This window comes from Haliaeetus albicilla, chromosome 15, assembly GCF_947461875.1.
Source record: "Haliaeetus albicilla chromosome 15, bHalAlb1.1, whole genome shotgun sequence".
In the NCBI taxonomy this organism is placed as follows: Eukaryota; Metazoa; Chordata; class Aves; order Accipitriformes; family Accipitridae; genus Haliaeetus; species Haliaeetus albicilla.
Window position 1 is genome coordinate 21406486 of NC_091497.1, and position 27971 is coordinate 21434456.

Sequence of the window (27971 nt, forward strand, 5' to 3'; positions counted from 1 at the left end):
TCATTAAGAATGACAAAACATTAAGTGACCTTCTAACTGGAAAGCAATCAGACATTTATTGGGTAACTCATAATCCTTTCTTGTGAATCTTCCATTTCTAGCTCTGCAGGAGATCAGGTTGCATGACTTTAAAACTATGACAACACACTATATTTAAAAATTAATTCATTTTCTACTTGTTGTAGCAGAGATTCCACCTCTTCATTTCATTGATTTTTCAGTTAAATATATTAATTTATGATAGATATTTGACTAGAGTGGGAACTTTAAGATTTGTGTTTAATGTTTCGCACTGGTTTGGGCCTCTTAAAGTAAAAAAACCTTTTTTTTTCTGTTTGTTTTGTTTTGTTGTGGTTTTTTTACATCTATTAAAAACTAGATCAGGAGATCAGGTTGTATTTCACAAAGTTACCATCAGTTTTGTACACAGTCTTTGCCACGGTACCAGTTATATTCACCACTTTTCAAAATGACCTCTGTGTCCTGCATTTTACAAGAGAATTAAAGACATTAGGAAAGAAACTATCTTCAGCCATTATTTGCAGTGATTTGGGGATGTGGTAATAAGACTGCCTCTGAGGCTTTTTTTCCTCATTATTTGCAACACTGCTGAAGTCCAATCATGAAAGTGATTACATCTAGGTAGAGAAAATATGAGATAATTTAAAGAGATCAGTCAGCCTCAGTAGAGAGAGGAATACATAAGTTGGAGTGGGAAAGCCATAAGGGTATAAACCACTGACAAACTGTTGTAATCCTATAATATCAAGAAGGAATACCTTTCCTCCTGCCAGAGAAGAGAGATGATGATTTTCAATAATTTGTAATGACTAAAATGGAAAGGTTTTTATAAAAATGTTCATACAGTTTTCATCTGTTTTTCTAAAGAGCTTTGACCCAGCAAAACTGATACAGAATTTGGCATATTTTCTGAAGTCAATCATAGCTGTGAGGAATGTGGAAGAACACATAACATCTTCCCTTTACATGTTTGCTAAACAGCCTTTTTTGTTTAGTGTCCCCACACACTACCAGCTACCAAGGTGCATTCTTGTCTTGTCTCCTTTCAGTGACTCACCCAGAAAACCTTATAGAAAACCTGTGTTAAAAAGAAATTATTTTTTTTAAATTTATGTGGTTAGTCAAATGTCAGATTGAATGTCTGCAATTTCTATAATGGAAAAATATGGGGTGAATTTTAACTGTTTAGTAAGTTCCCACAGATCACTTCTGTAGATAATACCAACCAATACGAATTTCTAAACATTCAAATGTATCTTGCTTTATAACAGGAAAAGAAACTCTAGAAAAATATGAAAATCAAGTTTCTGTGTAGAATATTGTTACAGCTCACATAAACCAAATGTGAAGAGAAAGGGAAGGGTGTGATTATCTGCCCCCTTCATATACCCTGACTGCAGTTATAAAATTCTGGAATAGTTCAGCTCTGCCAGCCCCAAAACCTGCAGAATTCCTTGCACAACAGGGATGGAGAAATGGAGCAGCAATTAAGTGCGCTATTTAGTTTGTACTCTTAAGTATGTGATTTTTGCTATAGGTGCAGCTTAGGACAAAGCACTGAATGCAAGTACTTGAAACTGTACCACTTTTCCACCTTCCACCTTATGGTCATACTGGTTTATTTATTTGTGTGTGATGGGCAGGAACTGGACCTGTCTAGAAAAATGCAAAAGCTATTTCTCCTTTGCACCATCAAATGAAACATATAATAGAAGAAGAAGGAAAAAAAAAAGAAAAAAAATTTTCGTGGAAACTGTTTTTTTCAAAGCTTACTCTTTAGCATAGCTAAAAAGGTAAGTATAATTTCAATTTAGGATAAATTAATTTGACATCTTTTAAATAAAAAGTTAATCTATTGCCTATTTGGAAGAGTACTGGAGTTAAACATTTCTTTCAGTACCTAAGAGGAGGCACATGTGTGTGTATGTTTACTAATTAATTATTTATTTTGAATGAACAACGAATGTTGAAGTATTATTTTCTGTTCTTCAGAAACAATAAGGCATAAAGGAAACCTGGAGGGAAAGTCAGGAAGTATCATTCCTTGGATCTCTGTACTTATTCTTAGTCCTTAAACTGTTGATAATGGCCAAAGCTTGGAAAAGGACACTGGGGTGCATGGACATTTATTTTGATCCACTATATGCATTATATTTTTATGACATAATGGTAAAATCTGAGCTTTCAACAATACTGTCATGTGGTTTACAATATTGACATGCACCGTAGATGTCCCTTCAATGTTTTTACAGAAAGTAGTTTTTATGGAAAACACATCAAATGTTGCAGAACCCCATTCAGTAGAAAAGATCATGAAACATAATAAAACTAGTACTTTTGGTGCAAATCACATGATTTGTATCAGAGGTAAGCCAGACAGCTAAGCTCTTGTCTCATCTTGGATGTGCAGGATTTCTTCACAAAAGACATACTTCCAAATATTTACTATCAAATTTTTATGGAAGTACCATACATGAAGAAACATTTTGGAGAGTACATGAAAGATCAAATCCTCAGCTGGTATACACCCATGTTGTTTCTTTGTAATGGCTGTTAATTTATAGCAAAATGTACAGTTTTGCAAATATACAGGTTGGCTGGTATAACTTTTTTGTGTTAGCATGTTTATGCTAGTCCTACGTTCTTGAAAATTAATTCCCACTCCCAACAAAATTTTCTGCTTCATTTTGTTTTAAATGGTGAATAAAATGGTTTATGTCATTAGATGAAGAAAGTAAACACTCAGAATTTGTGCTGTAGGCTTTTCAACACAGTATAAAAAGTCAGTACTGGTTAACTGTTCATATTAATAGATTTGTCACTAATAGCTTCTGTAAATTTATAGTAGGTGTACTTAGAATATATAAGATAAGTTATGTGACACTTGTGATGTTTCATATTGAACACGAAATGAAGTGAGGCACAAACATAGGCCACGAGTGTTAGAGGGAATATTTTCTGGCAATCTATTTCTTTGAGCTATGAGATTAAGATTACAATTTTCATGAAATATTGAAGGCTCTTTGAGTCATTTTTGGACAATGGAGAGTTAAAAATGAGCATGTTTTTTGCATTTTTTTTTTAAATTCTGTATATGTCTCAGGGTGACAGATATGCTTATATTCTGCAGAAATGTTCTTCTGAGTGACAGAAGCCTTGAAATGTTGTTTATGTGTTTAGCTCTGAATATCAAGGACATGATTTAGTAGGAAGCCATCATGTTAACACCATTAATAGCATTTTCACCAACATTTATAATCCTATACTGGATAAGACCATTTACTTCTAAAACAGACTGTACAGTGTTTCCACATCTGAGTCACTACTATTTCATATACTATCAAAAGTTAAAAGTTTCCTATTAAAACAGTCATCCCCAAGTAAAGAAATAATACATTAATTGATGAGAGTTCTGCATCATAAACATGAAGGCATATACTTTTTTTGTTGTTGTTGTTGTCATTGCCAGAAATTCTGCTTGCATTTTCTATTATTAAAATGAATGTCAACAAGGAGGAAAGTATGTTCCTGCTGTCACAGGGTGTATGCTTAGACTACATCTGAACATTGTTTTTCAGGGAGAAGTGTTCGATGATTTGATCACCTGTCAGATGTGTCTCTGTGAAATGTCTTGCAGAGCCTTCAGTTCTCTTTCTCTTACCATCTGTGAAGCAAAGAACAAAGCCCCCTTCCCTATAAGCTATGCTGGCATAGAAAAAAAAATCACAAGCATCCATTTGGGGCTTTTGTTGTCCAGGTGGAATTCTTGTTTCTTCCACAAAAACATACAAAAATCAGTATCAAACACTATTTTTACTGTTTGTCTGCAAGCCAATATCTAATCATATATTTCTGTAATCTGCCATGCATCTCCTCTCTGGGTTTTTTCCTTTTCTTCAGAGTTTCCAGAATTCTTTGCACAAGTATTTCACCACAATAACATATAATGCATGTTTCTGTAATATAACGTTTTATGTTAAACCACTGAAGCTGGAACATCCTAATAGTTCTTAAAATAATGATTGCCAGTTGAGTTTATTGAATTGTTCTTTCAGCAGAATAGGCTTTTGCATTTCAAAACTAATAATGGCATTGATTTATGCTCAGTCAAAACATAATAGGCTACTGTTACTCATCCTGATGCTCCATGCCCCTCTATCATATCACACCTTGTCCAACTTCCTGGCCAGAAGTATTTCAACTGTATCTTCTTATAGCTTACAAAGATCTCTCATGTACCCTATAGCAAGAGAAAAGAAGCATATAACCGTGTTTTGCCAACCCAGTGAAAATTCTATGAAATTGTAAAATTCTACACTTGCTCTGATAAGACTAAGGGATATCTTGTTACTTTGCTAATATTAAGTAATGATAGTGACAGTTTTCAGTAATAATTGTGCTTAATATCATGTTCATCTGTATGTCCAAGTGTCTATGGTAATGTGAAAGTGATGGGTAGCAAAGCTGTGCAATCAACATTTATTCAATTTTTGCTCTTTTATACAAATACCTAGCAAATGCATTATCCCTCAACTACAGACTCACTCTGTCTGACTTTGTTAATATCTAAATATTTATTTCAAAATGGAACATTATTTCCTTTGGAACACCATTAATTTACTCACTGTGCTTTCAGGAAGATAATCCAAATTTCAGGTTTTGCTCCAAATCAGACACAAAAGGGATATAGATCCTGCCCAGAAAATTATCCAAGTCAGTGGGTAAAGGATACAAGCTTTTTTTTCTGAAACTCTTTCATACAATGTCTGACAATAACCATATTCTCAAGACTTCAGTGACTGCTGTATAGACAAGACCACTTGATTATTAAGGGTATTCAAAACAGACAGTGGCTCTTTTCAGAATCTTGACCAATCTGTACAAGGTAGGTTGATGCTGTCAAATATCAGCAGGTAAACATAAGTGGAGGAAGAAGAGATGCAGGCATTGAAGTGTTTGTTTAATTTTTTTGGTAGAGGAAAAGCAACTGTCCGGGAGATTCCAGTGGCTTCAGGATTAGGTGGTGGGTGAGAGTGTTCATAGAGTAGTAGTTAGGTGCCTTATTGCCTTTGTGACATTAGCCATAGACGTCTAGGTGTTTAAGTTGCACCAGCTAAATTTTAAAATTAGGACTACTCCGAATTATGTCTTCTTAGAGATATTTCTGTGGAATTCTCTCCGTTTTTAGCAAGCGACCTTACACCAAAGTCTAAGACACATGCCTGCACTTTCTGAATACAGAAACCTTCAGGATTTTCGAATGTAAAATCAACATTCAACTAAGATTCTCTTTATTTAAATAGACTTATTAGAAATTTAAAGCAGATGAAGATGGTTTCAATGAAATGAATAAATAATTAAGGCAAATCTGTATACTTGTCAGAAACTCCATATTAAGAATTAAGAGAAGGTAGACAGCCTTCTGACAGATCTGTTCCTTCTTTATAGCTAAAGGTAAAGTGTTTTTTTAATGCTTGATATTCTTTTTAAGTTTACCTGATCAAATCACAAACTAAAAAATGTTGCCAGGTAACTTACACTGGTAATAATCATAACCTTTAATCACAGATAAAAAGAACAATACAATGCTGTTTATTTAAAAAAAAATGTGGGCTTGGTATAAGAAGCAAGTTATCATGCTTCAAGCAATTTTGAACATTGATTTGACTGTGAAATACAATAACAGATTGCACTTTGCAAACTGGTCACTAGCAGTGCATTGTCAGCAGGTCTAGACAATAATCCATGAGTGTTGTAGGACTGCTGCCGTTAATAACTGAGCTTGTTAGTTAAAAGCGGTCAAAGACTTGAGTATTTAAGAGGATTACTGCTACAAACCATATTAATTTTTTTTAAACAGTCAAGGCCTTATTCATTAAGGGCTTTTGCAACAGAAACAGCTACATCAGGATATGATTCTGTTTTGATAAATGCCTAGGGCCTTGACCTTGCAAATGTTTGCAGTGGGCTCTTTGAAAAGTACCTGAGGGAATCAGGTAATCAACTTCCATATATGAAGTCCATATTCTCTGTAGGGAGTCAACGCACTACTCAGCCATCCTCAAGCAATGATGAAATTGCATGGCTTGAGGTTCTATGGGTTAGAGATCTTGGCAAGAGGCATGCTTCAAGCACTGTGCTTGTTACGGACTGGTATAGCTGATTCTACATTAGGCAGTGCACTTTCATCCATAGCAGAAGTACTCCTTCAGATCTGGCCTTGATAGAATAAGACTATGAAGAGTCACAAAGATGATCTAAGGGCTGGGGAACCTGCCCTGTGAGGAAAGATTGAAGAACTTAAGTCTTTTCTCCCCAGAGAAGAGAAAGGCAAAGGTGGGACCTCGTCACAGTATTCCAGTACTTAAAGGATAGCTACAAAGAAGATGGAGGCTCTCTCTTTACGAGTCACACGGAGAAGACAAGGGGCAACAGGTACAGGTTGCATTCAGAGAGGTTTCATCTCAATACAAGAAAGGAATTTAAATTTTACAAGGAGAACAATCAAACACTGGAACAAAACCTCCCCAGGGACATGGTAGAGTCACAATCCCTGGAGATTTTCAAGATGCAATTAAACAGGTTGCTGAGTAATCTCTTCCAGGCTTCCTTTCCAATTAAAGATTGGATCAGATGATCTTTTGAAGTCCCTTCCAGCCTGAGCTGTTCTTTGATTCTGTGATTCTAACACCCTATGCTATTTTTTTTTTAATAGAAGTTCTGTTTCCTTAAAAGCTTTTTCAGCCACAAGAGTCTTGTAGTTTTTTTCCTGAAGAATGACATTATAAAGAAGGATGTTGTCTCATATGTTCTCTCCCTAGTTTTATCCTGCTCCACAGGATCAAAGATGTCCATTTTTTCTTAACAAATTTTCAATGGTCACAAAGGCCAAGACCACTGGAATTTCCCCAGTCATTCTGTGGCATACTCCAGCCATAGATTTTGACCTTTGTTGTATTGGGTTTGTGTGGCAAAGCTTTGGTAGTGGGGGGCTGCAGGGGTGGCTTCTGTGAGAAGCTGCTAGAAGCTTCCCTTATGTCCAACAGAGCCAATGCCAGCCGGCTCCACAACAGACCCACCACTGGCCAAGGCTGAGCTAATCAGCAATAGTGGTAGTGCCTCTGGGAGAACAGATTTAAGAAGGGAAAAAAAGTTGTGGCACGCACAGGAACTGCAGCTGGAGGGAGGAGTGAGAATATGTGAGAGAAACAGCCCTGCAGACCCCCAGGTCAGTGCAGAAGGAGGGGGTGGAGGTGCTCCAGGCGCAAGAGCAGAGATTCCCCTGCAGCCCGTGGGGAAGACCATGGTGAGGCAGGCTGTGTCCCTGCAGCCCAGGGAGGTCCACGGTGGAGCAGATCTCCACTTGCAGCCCGGGGAGGACCCCACACCAGAGCAGGGGGATGCCTAAAGGAGGCTGTGACCCCATGGGAAGCCTGTGCTGGAGCAGGCTCCTGGCAGGACCTGTGGCCCTGTGGAGAGAGGAACCCACGCTGGAGCAGGTTTGCTGCAGGACTTGTGACCCTGTGGGGGACCCATGCTAGAGCAGTCTGTGCCTGAAGGACTGCAGCCCATGGAAGGGACCCACACTGGAGCAGTTTGTGAAGGACTGCAGCCCGTGGGAAAGACTCATGTTGGAGAAGTTTGTGGAGGACTGTCTCCCATGGGAGAGACCCCATGCTGGAACAGGGGTAGAGTGTGATGAGTCCTGCCTCTGAGGAGGATGAAGCAGCAGAGCTAAGTGTGATGACGGTACCCCCATTCCCTGTCCCCCTGCGCCACTAGTGGGGGTAGGTAGAGAATTTGGGAGTGAAGTTGTGCCTGGGAAGAAGGGAAGGGTGAAGGGAAGGTGTTTTGAGATTTGGTTTTATTTCTCATTACCCTACTCTGGTTGATTGGTAATAAATTAAGTTAATTTTCCCCAAGTTGAGTCTGTTTTGCTTGTGACAGTAATTGGTGAGTGATCTCTCCTGTCCTTATCTCGAGCCACAAGCCCTTTGTTATATTTTGTCTCCCCTGTCCAGCTGAGGCGGGGGAGTGATAGAACAGCTTTGGTGGACACCTGGCATCCAGCCAGGGTCGACCCACCACATTTGCATTGCTTATACTGTGTGCTATAATGCATTTTGTGGCATGTGTTTTTCAAGGCTAGAAGAAAATATTTTTATGGCCTTTCTGTATTTAATGTCTTTTAACAGACTGAATAGCATGTAGAGAACTAGAAACAGTGTTTTAGGCAATTCCACCCAGTGCTTAATGATGAGCTATTGGATTTCTATGTGATCTTCTAGCAAGAATAGAAGGGAATTTTACTCTAGATACCTTACTCATCCAAGACAGAAGACCGATGGATAGTGACATGAAATTTCTTGGCTTGACCATTTCTATACCACATATCACCAAGACAAACGAAGGATTTTGTAATCTGGAAATGAATTAAATATGAAATGAAAAAGAAAAGAAAGGCAATTGATAATTGAGGCCTAATGGCTGGGATAGCTAAACGAACACATTCTGAATTTTATTCTGCCTTAAGTGTGAACTTCACTCTTTGACCTTCAGGGCTTCTGTGATACAGAAGATACTTTATCCTGTTTTTGTCTCTACATTCCCTATGCCTAAGTCTATACATAAATTAATATGAAAGAACCTTTTCTTTAAAAAATCAACCCCCCTAAAGCACCACCAAAACTTTAAAAATATGTACACACACATTCACATAAGCAAGCACAGCTACGATTTGGTAATAAAGTAAAATTACACCATATTTAGCTTTTTAGCCAACTATTTCACAGAAGGCAATTCTAATTGCTGCTCAGGTGCAGTGGAAGTCATGTTCAGAGAAAACTTCTCTTACTTTGTATCTTTTCATGTTGGTATTATACACTGCTTATCAGTAAGCAAGTCAGAAGTGAAAGTACATCAGCATCTGCAGCATGTTCTTTTCATTCATCCTCAGAAGGATGTTGATCCTGCTTGTCAGTGCATCAAATTATCAGCTTCTCTATCACTATGTCTTTTTTCTTTCCCGTCTTCTGTTTTCTGCTCCAGGAATGCAATATTAGGAAATGAAACACTGATGTTATGTTATGAATCAGCTGAAGTAACAGTAAAGTTGCAAGACTGGCAGCATTTTTAAAGTCTTGTCTTCCAGCTTTGCAGGTGTTTTCTGACAAAGTAATCATAGGAATTTATAACTGGCCTGTGTACAACCATCTAAATGCTACAAGAACTGAAAGAGATATTCCATAAATATTCCACATCATTTGACACCTTGAACCTGTTTAAAAAAAATAAATAAATGCGTAATTATATGTCATCATGACAGATCCAGAAGAACAAATTGACTATTTTTATATATTAATTAGATGTAATTTTGATTGTAGTTCTTGAAAAAGACCAGTACAATGAGAATTTTGTGCCAACATCATACAGAAAATTTGGGACAAAACAATGAAAGGATATTTGAAGAGACATTGTAACATTCCTTGCATACGTGATAAATGGAATGGGAAAGACAGAAAACTTCCAAATTTTTCCTTAGCAAAGTGGCTTTGCAATTACAAACAATTCATCAAAGAGAGATTTTATTTATCTTTAAATAAATATTATTTACTTACATTACATGCTTTATATACTTATATGTATAAATGTACATGTATATACTTTATATGTATGTTATATATATACACACACTTGCCTTATTTAAAAACATATCAATTTTTAATTCCTTTAATTTTTGACTGAATGTGATACGTATTTCAATCCAATATACAGTAATGATAAACTTAAAATATTTTTTAATTATCTGCACGTGGAAGAATGCAAAAATGAAATTTAAAAAATAGATTTAATGTAAAACTATAAATGTGAATTTGCTTAAAAATCTTCAGAAACATTACTTGTTTTTCATCAATCTGAATTTATGTGATTTCATTCATAAATTCCAGGTAAAGAGAGTTCTGCTTAACTCTGGAGTTTACCTTGAAGTCTTGGGGCAGATTGGTGACTCTTTAATATGTAAAGCCAGTCTAATGCTGCATACATTCCATTCCTGAGTAAACCAAATGTACAGAACAACAGAATTTCTGAGAGCTAAAAATCTTTTTCACAATTGGGGGAGATTTAAAAAATGCTGTAACTGGAATATCTTTATGAACTTTGAAATCTTATTGACCTCATTAACTCACTGAGGAAAAAGAAGGTGATACATACTCAATTTGGCAAGCAAAAACATGAACAAAATGAAAAATTTAAAAAGACATGCAGTACTAATGCTAGTTTTGTTTTATGCTTTCATCCTCTACTACACTTCAATAACTGATATTTTTATTATTGGCAGAATTCTCAGGTCAATCTTCATGACAAATATAATGAGTAAACATCAGTCAGAGATGTTTGTGGTACTTTTAAGATACTGAGATGCTCACTGAAGTTCCAATCTTTTTTCTAAAGAAAAAATGTTTATGTAAAGCTGATTCTTGAAATCAATCTTCATTCATAGCTGTGTGATAGAAAGATTCATAAAGCACTTTTTTCTTTCACCTGCAAAATCAAATCTATCACAGTATATTGATAAATATACTTAGATACACATTGCAAATGCAACTGGATATTTTCTTCCAAAATCTAATTTCAAAACTCATCGATACCTCCATTTAAAATAATATTACATTCAATTGGAGCCAAAAAGAAGGGTGGACAGAGTGAATGGAGAGAGATTGTGGATTAATAATATGACCTTTCACTCCTTTGTCTGAGGTCAAAACTGACTGAAGCAATGCTTGAATAAGACACATACCTACAATCCATTTTAATCTAAAATGTTAAAGTTTTTGCACACTATTTGTAAAGGCAGAAATCACATTCTGATGTAATTGTCTCCTCTTCCTGCGGTGGTTCAGGAATATGTTTTCTTGTACTGGAGTGGAACCACATTCTTTGCAAATCAGTTCTCAAACAAATCATATGGAAGTGTCCTGACAAAATATAAATTACCAAGAACCAGACTAATTTGAGGATATAAATCCTGCCTTCCATGAAACAATTACACAATATTTAGAAAAAAAAAACAGGAGAATCCAAAATACACAGTTTGTTATTTGAATTAAGACACCTTTTCGGGATTTTTTTTGTTTGTTTACTTAAATACTCCTCTTTGGGCATGTATTCAAGACTTTATGCAGTGCTAACTCATGGATTAGGGTGCCACTAGATGACATTGTTCACATGCATTTTTACAAGTGAACAAATTTTCTGTTTCTTCCTGCATTGTGGGAGTAAACAAAAAAAAGAAGTATTCTGAAGATAAATTAGTTTTCTTGCTTGCTTTTCATGAGACAATTTCTTTATACAGGATTTTTTAACCATATAAAAAACTACTCAAAAGGTATTTGCTTAGACAGTACCCTGTTATGTCTACCAGACTGAATAGAAGACAGCTTGTTATTCTTGTTTCAGGTGGAACATTGGTGTCTTGTATTACATGAATGAATTTCCAAGAAACAGAAAATTGAGTTGGAAAAGTGACTTCTGATGGTGGGTTTTACATGATTAGCATGGTTAGGGAAACTCATTTATTCTGTATCTGTGTGTCTGGGACATGAGCCTCAGTTTTTTAGGTAAGTTGTAAAACTCATTAGTACGTATGCATGGACACCAAACCACAGCTTTTAGATTTATTACACATTTTCAAAAGGCACAGGCCTCCTGAACAAAAGCAGAACAGTAGATTTTGAAATATATGTACAAGAAAAATTGATTGCATTTTACACATACATGAGATCAGGAACACGTTGGTAGGTGGTAAAAACAAACATTTAGAACTTAGCAACTTGTTGGTGTGTTACACATTTATACATACAAATCTAATGATAAATTATTAAACCTGTAAAAATGAAACCTTATAAAATATTAAGTGTGATCAGGAAATGTCAGAAAACATATGTTGTAATTTCTATTTAGAAAATCATAATAATTAATCATATAGGATTAGCAATACCACTGACTTAGAACTAAAAAGTGCTTACAATGCAATGAAGTTCTGTATTTCATTTTTACTTCAACGTAAAGATAAATACTGATATTAACTGGGGAAAAAAATCCAAAACCTAAAGCCTTCTCAGATCTTTAACGTCCATAAATAGGTGGGACCTTGAATTAACAAGTTCTTTGACAGGAGGCACCTTTATCAGCAATTTCCCCTAACATTGGATCTGAAACAGAAGTCACTGAAGGCTTTTTTTCTTTCTTTTTTTTTTCCTTTCTTTTTTTCATTGATTTAACTTGGCTGGCCGCCAAGGTGTAGAATCAGCATGGTAAAATCCAGTAGGACAGGAAGATGAATTAAACAATACAGAAGTTAAACAGACCCACTGTGCTGAGTCAGTTCTGACTCAGAAGGAATAGTACTGATTCACCAGAATCAGGGTGTGTTATATTACAGGAAGTTTGTCATTTTAAATATTGACAAAATTCAACCTTACACAGAGTTTAAGACATGACAAGAACAAAGGACAATGTAATGTTGCTGCAAGTCAAAAGAGATTAACACATATTAATATTAACTGAGAAAAGCCAACAATCTGGAAAAGTGGGAAACATTTTTAGGACTTCACAGAGGTTTGGAATAGCTGATATCTGAAAATTTAGTCTTCAAGGAGGTGACTCATTTCTTGGAGTACACATAGGAGCAATTATTTGGTAATTATTTCCCAATTTCAGAATATAATAGTAAGCTTCAGTGTTTCTTCTTCAGTCTCCTGTCCAGTATTTTTTTAGGACTTGCTGCTGTTGTTTCACTCATAGGCATACACCACACAGTTCTGCATATATACGTGCACTCACTCTCTCTGGCCCACGCATTTTCTCTCTCTCTCTCTCTCTGTCATAAAACCAGGTATCTACAGTCTCCAGGTATTTGATGGGTTATCATTAGTGAAAAAAACCCAAACAACCATGTAATATTTGTCTAATATATTTACTTTCAGATACTTCTAGCTAACTATAAGGTAAGGTCACAATGCTCACTATCAAGACACTCCCACACACATCAGAAAAAGTGTTTTGTTCACATTCTTGAGAAATAGTTAAGAAAAGTATATAGTAAATAATCTATTGCAGAAGGTATAGACAGATCAGGAAAGCCGAAACAACATAAAAAGGAAACAAATTCCTCAAGAAAATTAAAGCAGTAATGGACGGTGCAGAAACAAACTTTGGGAAAAGAAGAAGACAGAGAAAATCTGGAATATTTTAAATCTGGAATAGGGGAAAGTCTACAAGAGCATCTGGTATGATCAAAATAAAATCAACAAGCAGTGACATATGTTCCATAATCCTCAATTGCACAAGGCAAGTTCATATGAAATGTTTTCCTTTATGATTGACCGGCTAGCTTGCCCTATAGTTGTTTAGCATTCTTTGGTACTGAAACTTTTTCTTTCCCATTTGTGGGCTTGGAGGGCTGAATATTTCACATAATTAGTAAGTGTTGTCAAGCCAGAGCAAAGCATTGCAGTAGCTGGCTGACTGCCTAGAAGTAGAAACAGAATAGTAAAATCTTGCAAACAGGACAGGAAGAGAAGTTAAACAAGAGACAAATCCTCCATTTTTGGCACATAGTCAAATTGGCAAACTGGGAAATTACAGATGGAAAGTGAAAAAAAAAAAGAGAAAGTTATGAAAAAAATAAAAAAAATATGCAGTCAGATAATTTTACAATATTCATCATTCCATCAATCTTTGGATAGCAGATACAGCACATGCCATACAATATACTAATGAAAATGAATCCCTTCAAACTAGAAGTTCTGGAGATAACTAAGCCAAACAGATCAGGGAAGACATTATCAGATACATTCATACTAAGGCAGCCTATGCAGAGAGAAACAGAACTCAATTTTATTCTATGTTGATTGAGCAGCATATGAAGAAAAAGAACTATGCCAGCTCAGAAATATAATCGTACAAACTTTTTTAACAAGTTGTGTAAAAAGATGAAACATTTGGAATATACTTTTTTTTTTTCTGGACAGCAGTATGGAGACTGATGTTCATATTAGTACAGAAAATCTTGATAAAAAATACTCATTTTGTCTATTTTTGTCATCTCCTTGACTTTCTCCCTTTTCTGTAAGGCTGTGCACATTTTTTCTTCACTTACTTCTGATAAGAAGCTACCTTGTAGGCCTATACCTTTTTTTTCCAGATCTCCTATATCAAGACGTTTAAAACTTTAAGGGTCAGATTCTTGCCCTTACTGTAGCTCATCTGACTAGTCTAGAAGTCCGAGGGATAAATGTGGACTGTAACGGCTCTGGAAGGTATTTTCTTAATGCAAGGGCAGTGTAGGGCCAAAGCACATTTTAATAGCCTAATGTATATTGCCCAAACATATGAGCATGACAGAGGTAAGACCCAGTGTGCTGGCAACAAAAGCGTTCTTAGTTCATAACCTCTGATGCTGCTGTGAATGTCATCAATATAGCTTTGACAGCTGAAAAAAACCCCAGATTAAGGTATTTACAATTTGCTGTACCATGAACGATACAAAAACTTGGTCTCTTATTTTCTTGCCAAGTTGTTAACCTTCCACTAAAGATATCATCCAAAAGCCACATGTACCTGACCCAACAACACTATACATGTATGCTTGATTATTCAGACTAGGCCTGCAAGCAGGCCACTTACATAAATACACTTGATGTTTACTAGGTAAACTTACCCATGTGATATTTTTAAAAGTTTACAGATTAAAAAAAGATATTTTAAACAGCTAACAACATGTGTGTGTGAATGACTAATCACCAGTGAGTGCATATGGTCCAGAACTTAGGTTTGTGTGATCTTTTCTGTGCTTGCTTGTGATATTAATGATCTCTGTGTCAATGCTTTGATTTCTTAATCTCAAAAATTTTTGGTAGCCACTTTTGTATATATACAAATTACAGCAGGCTGTAACACAAATACTGCTATGTATAAACTCATTTTAATCAGAAGTTATTCAAAACACCTGACAATTTATTGAAAAACTCCATCTGTGTCTGAAACGTGTGATTGAATTAAATCATGCATATTGTAACTTTATAGCCTCCTGTGCTGTGAGGTGTATATTATCTGATTAGACAAACAACGAGCCAATATAGCATGAGAAGGGCCACTCATATTGTTCCCTAAATTGCTTAACAGCTACTATAAATTGTGAAAATAGTTCCTCTTTTTTATCTATTTTTTAATTAAAAGAGAATATTCTCCAAGATCACCAGCAACTTCAGAGAAAGGCATTTCTGAAACACTTGCAGAATCTTGGCATATGTTTTAATTCTACTCTGTCTGGTTACATTAGACTGTGTAATAGGGTGAAGGTTTTACCTACTATCACACTCAGGAGATTAAGCACAATATGGTCCTTCCATATGGTATTTGTGCCTAAAAACCAATGAGATTAGAATGCCTATGCTGAACATCACTCCATATGTTCATCAGAATAGCCCATAGGTCTTGACAGAACTAGTGATTTTTGGAGATTTAAATTAATATCTTTAACAGTGCCTCAGAAACATCTCAAGCACTGCCAATAATTGTTGTGTTTCATCCCCCCCTCCCCAATTATGCTATTATATGTTATGCTAATGATTCTTCTGTTTGTTTCCAGTATCTATTTTCCTCTGTTAAATAAGCATAATTATTTCACTTCTATACTGGAAAATTTATATTCTATTTAGGAAAAAAATAATCTCTTTTGCACTTTAATATACATTACACTTAAAGCAGAAAAAGAATACGAAGTAAGTCAACAGTTCACATTGGTTTCTTTGCTAGGTATTTCAGTGGTTAGTAAGTTGAATCTCTGTAGTCACATCTAATTTCCTGCCTAATATTCTTCACATTTAATCTTGATACTGAAGTCACATGGCAACATCCACTTTATCCCTATAATTTATGGAATCAGAGAACAGAGAAATCACAGGTTTTGGAAAACACGTGTGCAACTCCAGAAGCAATATCCACAGCTCTCCCACAGATGAAAGTTCCCTCTCATCCTCCCAGCCTTGAGTAACTAGTGTATCCTGAAACTTGAACATTACTTTCTTAACATTTTTTTATTGTCCAGCAATTTAAGAAAAAAAATCCAACAAACCTCTCTCTTTTCTTCTGTCTTAGGTGAAATTCACTGGCTTTTTCCTTTCCAACAAGACTAGGGTGAAAGGGTAGGAATACTAAAATCATACCCTGAAGGCAAGGCTAAGAGTGAGGCTAGAATAGTAACAGTCAAAGAAGATTGCCTCAAGGAAGGTAATCTTTGCATAGCTTTATCTTTGCATAGCTTATAATAAGACTTCATCTTATGCCAAGTTGTCTCATTATCCTTTGCAACTGTTTGGGGTTTTGTTTGTTGCATTTGGGGGCGGGAGGGAAGTCTGCTTTCTTGTTGGTCATGATTATTCCTTGCTCTTTTCTCTTAGTTGGTCCTTTTTCTGATTGGATATTGGATAGAGTGGAGGCTTCTGTTCCACTATTTTTGCCTCTCATTCTTCCACCATTATCTTTGGCTGACCGAATCACACACCACTTCTCTCTCTTTGTGTCTCTCCCCCTCTCCACCCTATGAAAAGACAAGATTAATAACATCTCTCGATCCTGAAATAGAAACTCTTTATTGTTGTTGCTACCATGTTACAGAAAATGTTCTAAACCCTCCTGCAGCAGTGATTTGCTTTGGAGCAACAACCTAATACATAGTGCAATATCTTTTAATTTGTGAAGATCAACTTTTAAAATGTTTCAATAGAATCTAACCACAGAATGATTATTTGAAATCCTAGTTCAACATGTATATATATTTATTTTTGCTTTTTAATTGAGATACATTTTGAAACTCACTTATGTCTTATTCACCAAGATTGTTTAGGATACACTTCGTTAACATTCTGTCATCTCATTTAACAAGGAGCGTAAATGTGAATGAACAAAAGGAGCCACTGATATTAATAATGATGACTGTCACTCAAGATGCCTTTAGGTGTATTAAATAAGATATTTAATCGTTCCTTGATAGACATAAAAATCTAATATTTAATTTGAATTATGGTTTTCTGAATTACTATATTGCAGAAGGAAATATCTTCACTCCATTGGCTTAAGGTATTTTTACTTTGCACTACTAATCTTACATAAAAAAGGAATTATTTTACACATCATTGCAATCTTTATAACAACCTAAACGGACTTCCTTTCAATGCTGCTTGCAGCTATCATTTAGGAGTAATAACAGAGTGGGTTTAAAAGAGAATATCCCATCATACAGTATCTATCTAGTAATTTTCCTCCTCTCTTTCGTATCTTAAGAAGGATTTTCTTTTTCAATTGACTGTTTCAACTATAAGAATTCAAACTTAAATTTCTCTTATTCATTTTAGCCCGATGACACAAAATTGGAGTTATTCATGATTCTGTTCAGCAACACAGTCATTTTATGATATTTTCCTAGCTCTGATGTATTTTTAATAGCGATATCAGTACAAAGAGATTGAAAGTACCACAAAATAACAGGGCGGTGGAAGCCAAATGTAAAATCAATATAACAGATTCTCAGAGAGCATTTAAATAGAAGACAGTTCTCTCTGTAAATAAAATAAATAAATAAATAAACCATTGTGACTTCATTTTTGCACAATTCTTGATTTTGGTTTTGGTTATTCTATTTAAAAAAAAAAAAAGATAAAATATGCATAGTCCTGCTGTAGCGTGATCAAACTATGGCAGCTCTCTTCTTCGAGTCCGTTTCTATTACTGTAGTGGGACAACACGGATTAATTACTGTTATTTATTGCAGTTAAGTTACACATAAATCCAGGTTGCTCAGAATATAACCATGCCTTTAGGAGCAAGAAGAAAGTGTCACACAGGTACCATATTTAAAAATCACCATCATACTTTGTCAACCACCTCAGTAAATCAGAAATTCCACCACTTACAAAATTAATTTGGAACCTGCAGGTATAAGTAAATCTGTAAAAATAGTAGTAAAGATATAATTGAAAGATTTTACAGTTTGGCCTCCCTTTATGTCACTATTTTGTGGTGAAATTATCATATTTTGCCCATGTAATAGGGAGTTAGGTATTCAAATGATATCAATTACACTTAACAACCTGATTTTTGCCTGATGTGCAGAATCATTTTACCTCCTGCCTTGGTTTATTCATGTAAAGAATGGAAATGGTATTTCAAACTCTCAGGCCTGAGTTTCACAGATCCAGAATCTTAGTTAAGGTATAGGGATTAGTATTTTGCTTTAATTCAGCAAAGCACTTAATCATATTTTAGTTTCAGAGACTTCTTTGAGACTTCACTGGCTCTTTCCTGTCTAAGCTTTTTAAGCATGTTATTTTCAAGCAACATCCTAACTCAATATAAAGAGAAAAGTGGAAAGACTTGTAAAATAAGGTTTCAGGATCTGCTTTTGAGCCTAACAGGAAGTTTTCTGGGGATGAAGTCCATCTGAACAGTTAAAACTGTTTTACCCCTAATGTAAAGGATATGCCAAAATAAAGTACAAGGGCTGTGGTGCAGAGAAGTTTTGGCAATTTAAAAGGTAAACTTGGACGTTATATACACAAAAGAGCCTGGGGTTTAATTTTACTTTATGCAATGAGTCTGCCAATTCAAGAGCTCAAATGCTCCCATAAAACCTGTGAAATCTCAGTCTGTTCAGGAAATGGGGTCAGCAAAGTTACTATAAAGAAAATTATCTTAGAAAAAACTTCCTAACTGGAAGCTGACTAGCCAATCTTGTACATGTCTACATGAAGAATTTAAAAAAAAAAAAAAAGTTTTAGCTCATCTGAAGTGTTTAAGACTACTGACACATGTTTAGAACACACATTATTTTGGATTAACGTAAGAGTTAAGTCCAGGGTACCTTTTCCTAACTAAAGGACATGAGAAAATCAACTGGTTCCATTCAACAGGTTTAAAGACCAATTGTACCAAGCCTACATTCATTAATTGCCCTCAGAATTTGTTCTAGCTGTAGGTATTGGCAACTAAATCCTTGCAGGTAGATCCTCTTTGCCTCATCCCTGACAAAATATGAATATTACATATATGAACATAATAAAGTAGAAGGCTAGATTTGCATGTACCAGGACTTTGTTTATTATTGGTATAGAAAGCATTTTTTTAATAGAAACATAAAGAAATAAGTTTGGAGGGAAGCTCTGAAGTCATCTAGCCCAACCTCCTGCTCAGAGGATGGCAATATTCAAAGTTAAATTGGGATGCTAAGGGTTTTGTCAAGCCGAATTGTGACTGTCTCTAAGGATATAGATTGCCTGTATGTGCAACCTGCTCCAGTGCTTAACCACTCACACTGTGAAACTTTTTTTCCCCTCCTGCTTGAACCTGTGACTGCTGCTTCTTGTCCTTCATCTGTGCCTCTCTGAGAGGCCACTGGCTCTGTATGTTATAATAACACTTTAGCAAGTGTAAAACTGCACTTAAGATCCACCTTTGCCTTCCCTTCTCCAGCCTAGGCAACACATTAAAGTTAGCCTCTCTTCATATGTTACATACTTCATGTCTCAACCTTCTCCATGGTATTCTGCTGCATTTGCTTGAGTGTTTTGATGTATCATTCCTATTTTTCTCTCTTCATGAAGTGCCATGAAGGTTTCTAAATGTCTCCTTTTTATGCAATCAGCTTCAACACAGGAGTGAGAAAGGACTTTCAGGTTACCAGTTAAGAGAGCGTCATTCATTCACAGACCCACGTACCCCTCTCCCCGCCACTGCATGCATGCACACAGACACACACAAACATGAACAAATCCATTGGCTTGGTTCCAGTTCTTTTCACAGAGCATTGCATACAGAAACTTGACAACTCGTGATCCAGACTGTTTTGGGGTGTGTGTGAGGGGATATTCATCTGTTTACATATCCATTTTTCTCTGACAGTAAATGAAGAGTAATTTGTTCTCAAGTGAACCTAGGTATTTTGAACAATTTGCAGCAGAATTATTCTCTTTTCTCTGCCAGACTTACTGAGATAATATATTTCAATATTTAAAGTAGAGGCAACACTTTGCATCATCTATTTAGTTTGACATATTTATTTGCTGATGTAACTTCTGTATAAAAATATGTAGTTACAAATGGTTACATAACTGCTGTTGTAGGATCTGTTGAGATTTTATGAAGCATATTTCACACTCAATGCCACAATTAAAAAATAAAAAAAAAGGAGAAAAAAAAGTTTAAATAGTAACTACTTATTCTGTAACTGGAAATCAAGCAAACTTTCTGTCTAGGACCCTGGTCTTGCTGGCCAAAGAAGTAACTTCCAATCTTTTATACCTAAAATGTAAAACAGGACTATAAGGAGAAAATAAAAGTAAGATTTAAACCTCTTTCTACCACCTCCACAGAAGCTTTGTTTTGCAGTTTATGAGTCCAACAGCCAGAATTTTAGATCTAATCCATCCCTCATGGGGCAAAGCAGAAGCCAGGCCTTCTATCTGGGCTATTATGCATGGTAGTATATACAGCATTTGCCAAAAAATAAAAGGTCTTCTGTCATGAAAAGTTCTCGTCAGAAAGCCTTGGAAACCTTACATCTATGGGCACTTTGTGTTTTCATCACAGTTTCAAATTAATTAGTGAGACTACTTCAAAAGCTTTAATCTAGGCTATGGTATTAAGAAACATGCATTAGGCATTTCCTGTTTGCATTTCTACGTTGCTTGTTTAAAGAGTTCTTTTACTTTCATCGAAGACTGTTGAGGGCCTTAATGTACAATATTGACAGAGTAATAAAAATAGCAAATTATGTTTCTGGCTGTGTGCCAACTTCATTAAATTCTCAGTCATATCAAAAACAATATAGAGGACAGAGGAAAAACAGCCTTATTCAAGCTTAATCAGGATTGCAGCTGAAATGTGATGAGGAATAACCAGTATGTTCCTTTTCCACTAAACAACTGCCCCCTGAGTCATGTTAATATTCTGTATTTCCCTTTTCCTGGATACATGTTAAAATCATGACAGGCAATAGTCTGCTTCCTATGAGTTTGGTGGCCTAAATGTTTGTCTTTCTGAAATAATGCAATACATTTCCCTTCTCAATTATAGTATCACAAGTTCATATACTTTGAGGTATCAAACATTAACTCCCTAAGAAGGTTTTAATATTGAACCTCTTGTACATGGCAAACAGCATCTGCAGGTATGACTTATTCCATCTAGAGAACATTCTGAAGTATGAAAATATGAGAGCAACTGAAAAAAGAGATCTTTCAAATGGCACAGCTTAATGTAGAACCATATATCAGACCAGGATAACTTTCGGAGGCAATATTTAGATTTCATTAAAGACTTCAGCTGAGAGATTCTTACACTAATGGCTGTAAATATTAAATTAACATAACAAAAGCATGTTCAATAGATATGAAATGCAGGGGAAATGCTAGTGTGGCATTAAAACTTTAGAAACATCTGAGTAAAAAAATCTGTTCACTGTGGATAGGTGGTCCGGCTATAAAAGGATATGTATTTTTTAATTCTCAGCAGTCACTTATAATTAATTTTTTTACTGAATATAAGCCATGCATAAGTACAAAAAATACACTTTTGTAACGAAAGTGTTCCAGAAATGGGGTTAATATTAAGTAAGATTTATGAAAGGGTTTTGTCATCTGGCCCTTGATATATTATTCATAGTCTGGACTCAGATGTCATGCTTTCTTTACAATATTTTATGCTTTATAAAGACATCTTGAAAAATCAAAATACTGAGTGGACAACTGCTTAAATTATCCAGGAGATAATGCAGAGGAAAACGTGCATCCTTCAGGCTTGATTGCCTGAACTGTATGAAGCTATTTTACTCCTTATGGATTTGACAGCCTCATACTCCTACTAAAAATCTTTCTTCCAAAACTTTACTCATCTCATTCTTTCAGAGCAATGCTGACTGCCCTTGAAACTATACACCTAAAACTTTGGAAATCTTGTTTAAACTCTTCAGGGTGTTCAAAATTTCAAAAAGACTTAAGCATGTCAGCATTTCTTGACAAAGAGCAGAGAATACTCAGACCTTGACTCTGGGATGTCCCAGTCTTCATTTCATTAGATTCATTTGATAAGGAAAAGAACCTGTGTGGCTATAGAGTAAAAACATTCCACTAGAAGCTGCTTTCCAAACCCAGCTTTACTCCCTACGTAGAATGTTAAAGGGAAGGGGAAAAAATCCCTCAAGGGTTTGGGGTTTTTTTTTAAATCCTTTAAGTGATTTAAGGCATGCTTAATATCTCTATTCTGGTAGGGCTTAAGCTTAAGAAAGGCATTCAACTGGTTGAATATTTCCAGAAAACTGTATGGATATGTGTTGCTCACACCAGGGTTTGTTTTTTGAGTGTCACGGGTTCAAATTGTCAGTCACACAGACTGGGAAACTGGCCAGAGTGTGCCACAGTTCTAAATCTTTTTAGAAAAATGGGGGAGATAGCATTTTCATAAATCTTATCCTGACAGGGAATTGGAAAAAATTATGGTACCCATATCCAAGAGCTTGGAATAATTTCTGCATTCTAGAATTATATGCTGTATATTTTCCTGTTGTATTTTGTAAAAAACTTAGACTTTTTGAGAGTTATGTGGCAGCTGAGCAGGGGTTTTAAGTAGACTTGTGCATTTAAACCTTCCTTTCAATCTTGATCTTTATAACCAGTCCCTTCTAGTTTAGCTTAGTATGTTTTGTTTAATGTTAATTGCTGTAATTGTGTTGCAGTAGTATCATCAAAAATGCTTTTGTGTTTAAATTATATTAAATTATATTTTAAGACATTAAAACTGTATTTTTTGTATCAAAATGTTTTACCCTTTTTTCATGACTGGAAAGAAAGGTGAGTGAAAAGAACTAGTTAATTGGCTCATTAAAAAATAGTTTCTCTCCCACGTCTAAGGGAGGAGACACAAAAGGCATGCAGACACTATGTGGAGAATAGACTAGAAAGATTTAAGAAAGCTGCCTGCATGGAGTGTAAAGATCTAGGGAAGAATGAGTGCAGAGGTGTAAGCAAGATCAGGACTGCACACAGGTGCAAAGTTGAAAGAGAGATTAAATTTCATTCGCAACATGAGCAGACACAAAGCTACTACAATGTTATTCATAAGGATTGAAACTGTGGGAGAGGAGGACAACCTACTATATCTGAAATGAGAAAACTGAACAGCGGACAGAAGAGTTTCCTGTAATTGAGATAAGCATGATCCTGTCTTTAAGGGTGGGGAAGAAAGGACCAATTACCGAAAAATGTAAGCCAAAAAGAAATCTACGATGTGAGCCAAAATATTACACAGGAAGATGGAATAGCAATTTTGGTCAGTAAATTAAACTTTTTTTTTTTTTTTTTTTAAAAATGCATTTTAGAAGACTAAAATGTTTCAGATTTTTGAGGAATAATTTCACAACCCTTATATCAGTCTCATCTGACTCTCTCTGGTTAACATTTATTATCATTTCTAGTGCACTACTGCAGCATCCCTTTCTAGAGAAAAGAGAGGAATTTTTTGTGGACTCATACTATTACTCACATGCTCTGTCTTTTTAGAGAATACTTTGCAGTGATGAGACATTTAGGCTTATTACCTAATGGAGAATTTTTTTTAATAGATGGAGCCCAGTGGGAAGATAGAATCAACAGAAAGCAAAATGGGCCCAGGCTACTAGCACTTAAAATGAATAATCTCCAAAGAAAATTCCTAAACAAAAGACCAGAAAAAACTGGCAGCTCTGACAGAACCTCCAACTCAGAACAATACTTTTCCTAAGGAATAAAGTCATTACTAACCAACAGGGAAAATAACTTCATTGCAGCAAGTAGCACAAAACCAAATAAATTTAAATTCTATATTCTACGGATATTACTAAAAATTTGCTATTAACTATATAAGAAAAATGGTACTACTAATAGTGAAATTTTAAGAGAAATTATAGACTATGAAGACAAAATGAACACTATGGATGACAAACGTAATTGTCCCTTGTACTGGGTCTGGCTGAGGTGGAGTTAACTTTCTTCATAGCAGCCTGTATGGTACTGTGGTTTAGATTTGTGACTAAAACAGTGTTGATAACACACTGATGTTTTAGCTACTGCTGAAAAGTGCTGGAACAGCGTCAAGGCCTACCCTGTTTCTCACTCTGTCCCCCCAGTGAGTAGTCTAGGTGTGGACAAGAAGATGGGAGATGAGACAGCTGGGAGACATTTACCAAAGCGATACTCCATGCCATGTAACATCATGCTTGGCAACAAAAATGGGGCATCATTTTTCCAAAGTAGTCATTGCTTGGAGACGGTTTGGGCACTGTTTTGCTGGTGGTAGAAGGCAAATATTGCCTTTGCATTACTTGTTTGGTTTTTACCTTTTTTTTCCCCCTTTGCTTATTAAATTGTCTTAATCTTGACCCATGAGTTTTTCTGGGTTTTGTTCTTCTGATTCTCTCCCGCATTCTACGACAGGGCCGGGAGTGAGCAAGTGGCTGGTGGGTGCTTAGCTGCTGGCCAGGGATAACCCACCATATTCCCATAGAGACTGAATAAATCTTACACAGACAGATGCAATACAGAGACAAAATACAGAAACAAAAGCTTTGTTCTGTAGGAAAATAAGCAACTCTTATTTATTACTGACCTATATACAAGACATTGACAAAATGCAAACATAATGTATTGATCACATTCAGTGTCTTTGACTTTACATAAAAGTTTGATTTGATAATGTTTAACTTAAAAAAAAACGACAAAAATAAAAGGGATAATAAAAGAATCATCAACTATATTCTAAGATAATGTGAGGAAAAAAAAGTAAGCACATCATTATTCTGTTGTAGGAAAATGTGGATATGAACTTTTCTGTAAGACCTATTGTGGTTTTAGTGGATTTGTCCTGAGGACTATGTTACACTTGAATACTGTTGGACTACTTCCTTGTTAATATGGATTTTTTTTCAGTAAAATATTGTGTTCCTACATATATACTTACCTATGTTTGGACCAGGTGTTACTTACTTTGCTTTTTGATTCTTTTAGTACCCCTGGCCTGGAAGTAGCACTGGGAGGATGTTACATCCTTCTTGACAGCTGTGGGCACTATGACTTAAGCCTTTCTGATGAAAACATCATCTTTTTCATATGTGACCATTGAGTTGGCTACAAAATAAATTGGCCTCATCTTTTCAGCCAAAGAATACGCTGGAATTGTGTGAAGTGTTATTGCTATTGACATCGGTGAAACTTCATCTGGAGTACTCCACAGTTTCCATGCTAGGGAAAGAGGAAGCCAAACTAGAGTAGCTTCAGAGAGGGAGGACCAGCAGAGTGGAGACTGGCTTTAACAGCATCTGTTAATGAACACTGTTGAATACTATACACTGGGTTAGCTGAAAAGACCCTTGGCCTTACAGCCAGTCTTATACTGATAGGATACAAAAGATATGTTCATATTCTAGGCATATTTCAGCTAGATTTAGATTGCCAAGTAATGCTGACACTGCAGCAGAGAGCTTAATGCAAGATACAGTCTCCAGGGAGCTAGAGGAATACATGAACAACTGCCTCCCTTGCATTTTAAGTTTTGTAGTGTCTGTGTTGTAAACATGGAGTACAGCTTACTCAGTCTAAAAACCCACTCTGAACAGTGTATGACAGTTTTCTCCGGAAAATACTAGACAAATTCTATTGCAACAAATGCATTTAAATTGATTAAGACTACATTTAAGGAAGGAGGAAAAAAAGAAAAAAGCTTTGCTCCTCAATAAAAGAGGACTTTAGAACTGCTTTCTATGAAAAACAGTGGGGAAAAGAGAAGTTAGTCAGTTCTAAGATAGAATTTGACATGTTTAGTAAAAGTATCTTTTAAGAAGCAAGGATGAATTGCCATGTGATGATAAACTGCATTACCCAGGAGGTCCTTTGCAGTCCTAGGTACTTATTTTAGGCAGAATTAATTTCAAAGTAATTGTTAATAAGCATTATTAAAATGCACTGCAATGACAGTTCACCTATTCACACAGTTTAAGACTTAACCTAGCCTGTTTTTCATGTAAGTTTTAAAAGCATTTTGTGTGCCTAGGTAAGACTGAGATTTTTAAGAAGTTCTCAAATTATTTTTATCCCAGAGCATGCTGTGAAGGAAAGAAAGTAACTATTATCTGAATATTAGTCATAATATTGTAAGAGAAGCTACATTATATATTTCATTATGGCCTCTATCTACCTGGTTAAGCTACTCACTGGATTTTTCAGTCAAGTCATAATTTGTGCTAGAGATGAGTGACTTAGGCTAGGGTTTTATTTCTGTATTCTCAAATTATTAAATGAGATCACTCATTGACTCCTTTAAATGAGAGGCATAAAATAAGTAGTATGTACCTAATCACTTGGCTGCATAGCTTTGGAATGAAAACATTGCTGAAGTGATTGGTGAATTGATTTTGCCATTTACTATGGGTTTCCAGCAAACATTTCATCGATTTGATATGTAGCACTGACCCATACAAAGACTATAAGCTTTGTCCTGGATGTTTATCTCTGATATATATTTTTTTTTTCTTGTTATTTTAGAATTCCAAAACAGGAGCATGCATCATCACATATAAAGACCAGTGGTGTCAAATTCATCTCAATACAGGAAGATAAGCAATGTTGTGGACAGGTTTTGAGTATGCAGCTGTGCTAAATTTGCATTCAAATGACCAGCTATGCCATTAATTTGAAGCTCTTGTTCCTGCAATTCTGAAAAGCCAGGGGATGAACACCACAGTGCTTTTGAGAGGTCAGGAAGTATTGTTTTAGGAAAGGGTAAACTGAGACACAGCATTTTAATGTAATTCTCTGTGTTCTTTGAATCTGTGACAGAAAGCAGTAAAGTGTGATGATTAATTCTTCAAGCACCTATTTCACAGTGGTTAATGCCAAAAGGGATCACTAAGTCTACACTGACCTCTTATCTGTCAGGAAAATACATTTTACTCAGCTATGTTCATGTTGGGCTCTGATTTGTTTTAGGATAACATATTTCATTGTTCAGAAAACAAATTGTTATATACCACAGGAAGGAGCAGGAGACAATGAAACTGCACCCATGCTAACAAATTAAACTGTTCCTGAGCACCAGCACCAAAGTGTTGTTGCCTCCCCACATCAGACTGTTAGAATGGTTAGAAGTCCGGGTTTTGCTCCAGAATATTTAGCAACCTCTTACACAATTCCCAGACATTATCCAGGAGTTTCTATGGCCAGGGATCATCAGCAGGAGGCAATCTTTCTATGGCCACTCTGTACTGGTGGAGAAGAGAGTTCAGCAGTGTGAATTTGGATCAGTCTGTGTGCCAGAGGCTGGTCCCAGGCACCTTTATTTTCCTAGCATAGGCATAACATCTTCTATGCCACCTAGCTGCGAGGAAGTCGATCAAGCAGCTGAAATGATCCTACTAAGAACAAATTGTTCCTGCAGTACCAAGAAGAAAAAAACTGTACAGGTTGCTGTCTGTGTTTCCAATGCCAAATGTGATGATCAGCATACTCCCACACCTGCACACAAGTCACATCGAAAAAATTGTTTGTAGAGAAGAACAACATTGATTGATCTCTTGTCTTGCTATGGTACATTTCTGGTTGTTTAAAGACAGCCAGCATAACCCCTAAATCCAAGAATATATCAACAGAAGACTCTGTGAGGAAAAAAGTATATAAAGAAAAAGCCCTGATGAATGGGAAGTGATTATAATCTCTATCGTCATATAAGGCTGGAAAAAAAATTGAGATTAAAGCAGTTTAAAGATATCTGTATTTTGCAGATCTATGGAAAAGAACAGACATGACTAGAACACATTATCATGATGGCCCCATACGGCCACCAGTACACCAAATGTAAAACTGTCTGGA

General features: G+C 35.8%; 1 long non-coding RNA gene across 2 annotated transcripts in view; it reads left to right on the top strand.

Moving 5' to 3' along the window:
- LOC138689152 (uncharacterized) overlaps positions 1–27971 on the top strand; it is a 134843-nt gene that overhangs the window by 105776 nt on the left and 1096 nt on the right. The window lies entirely within an intron of this gene.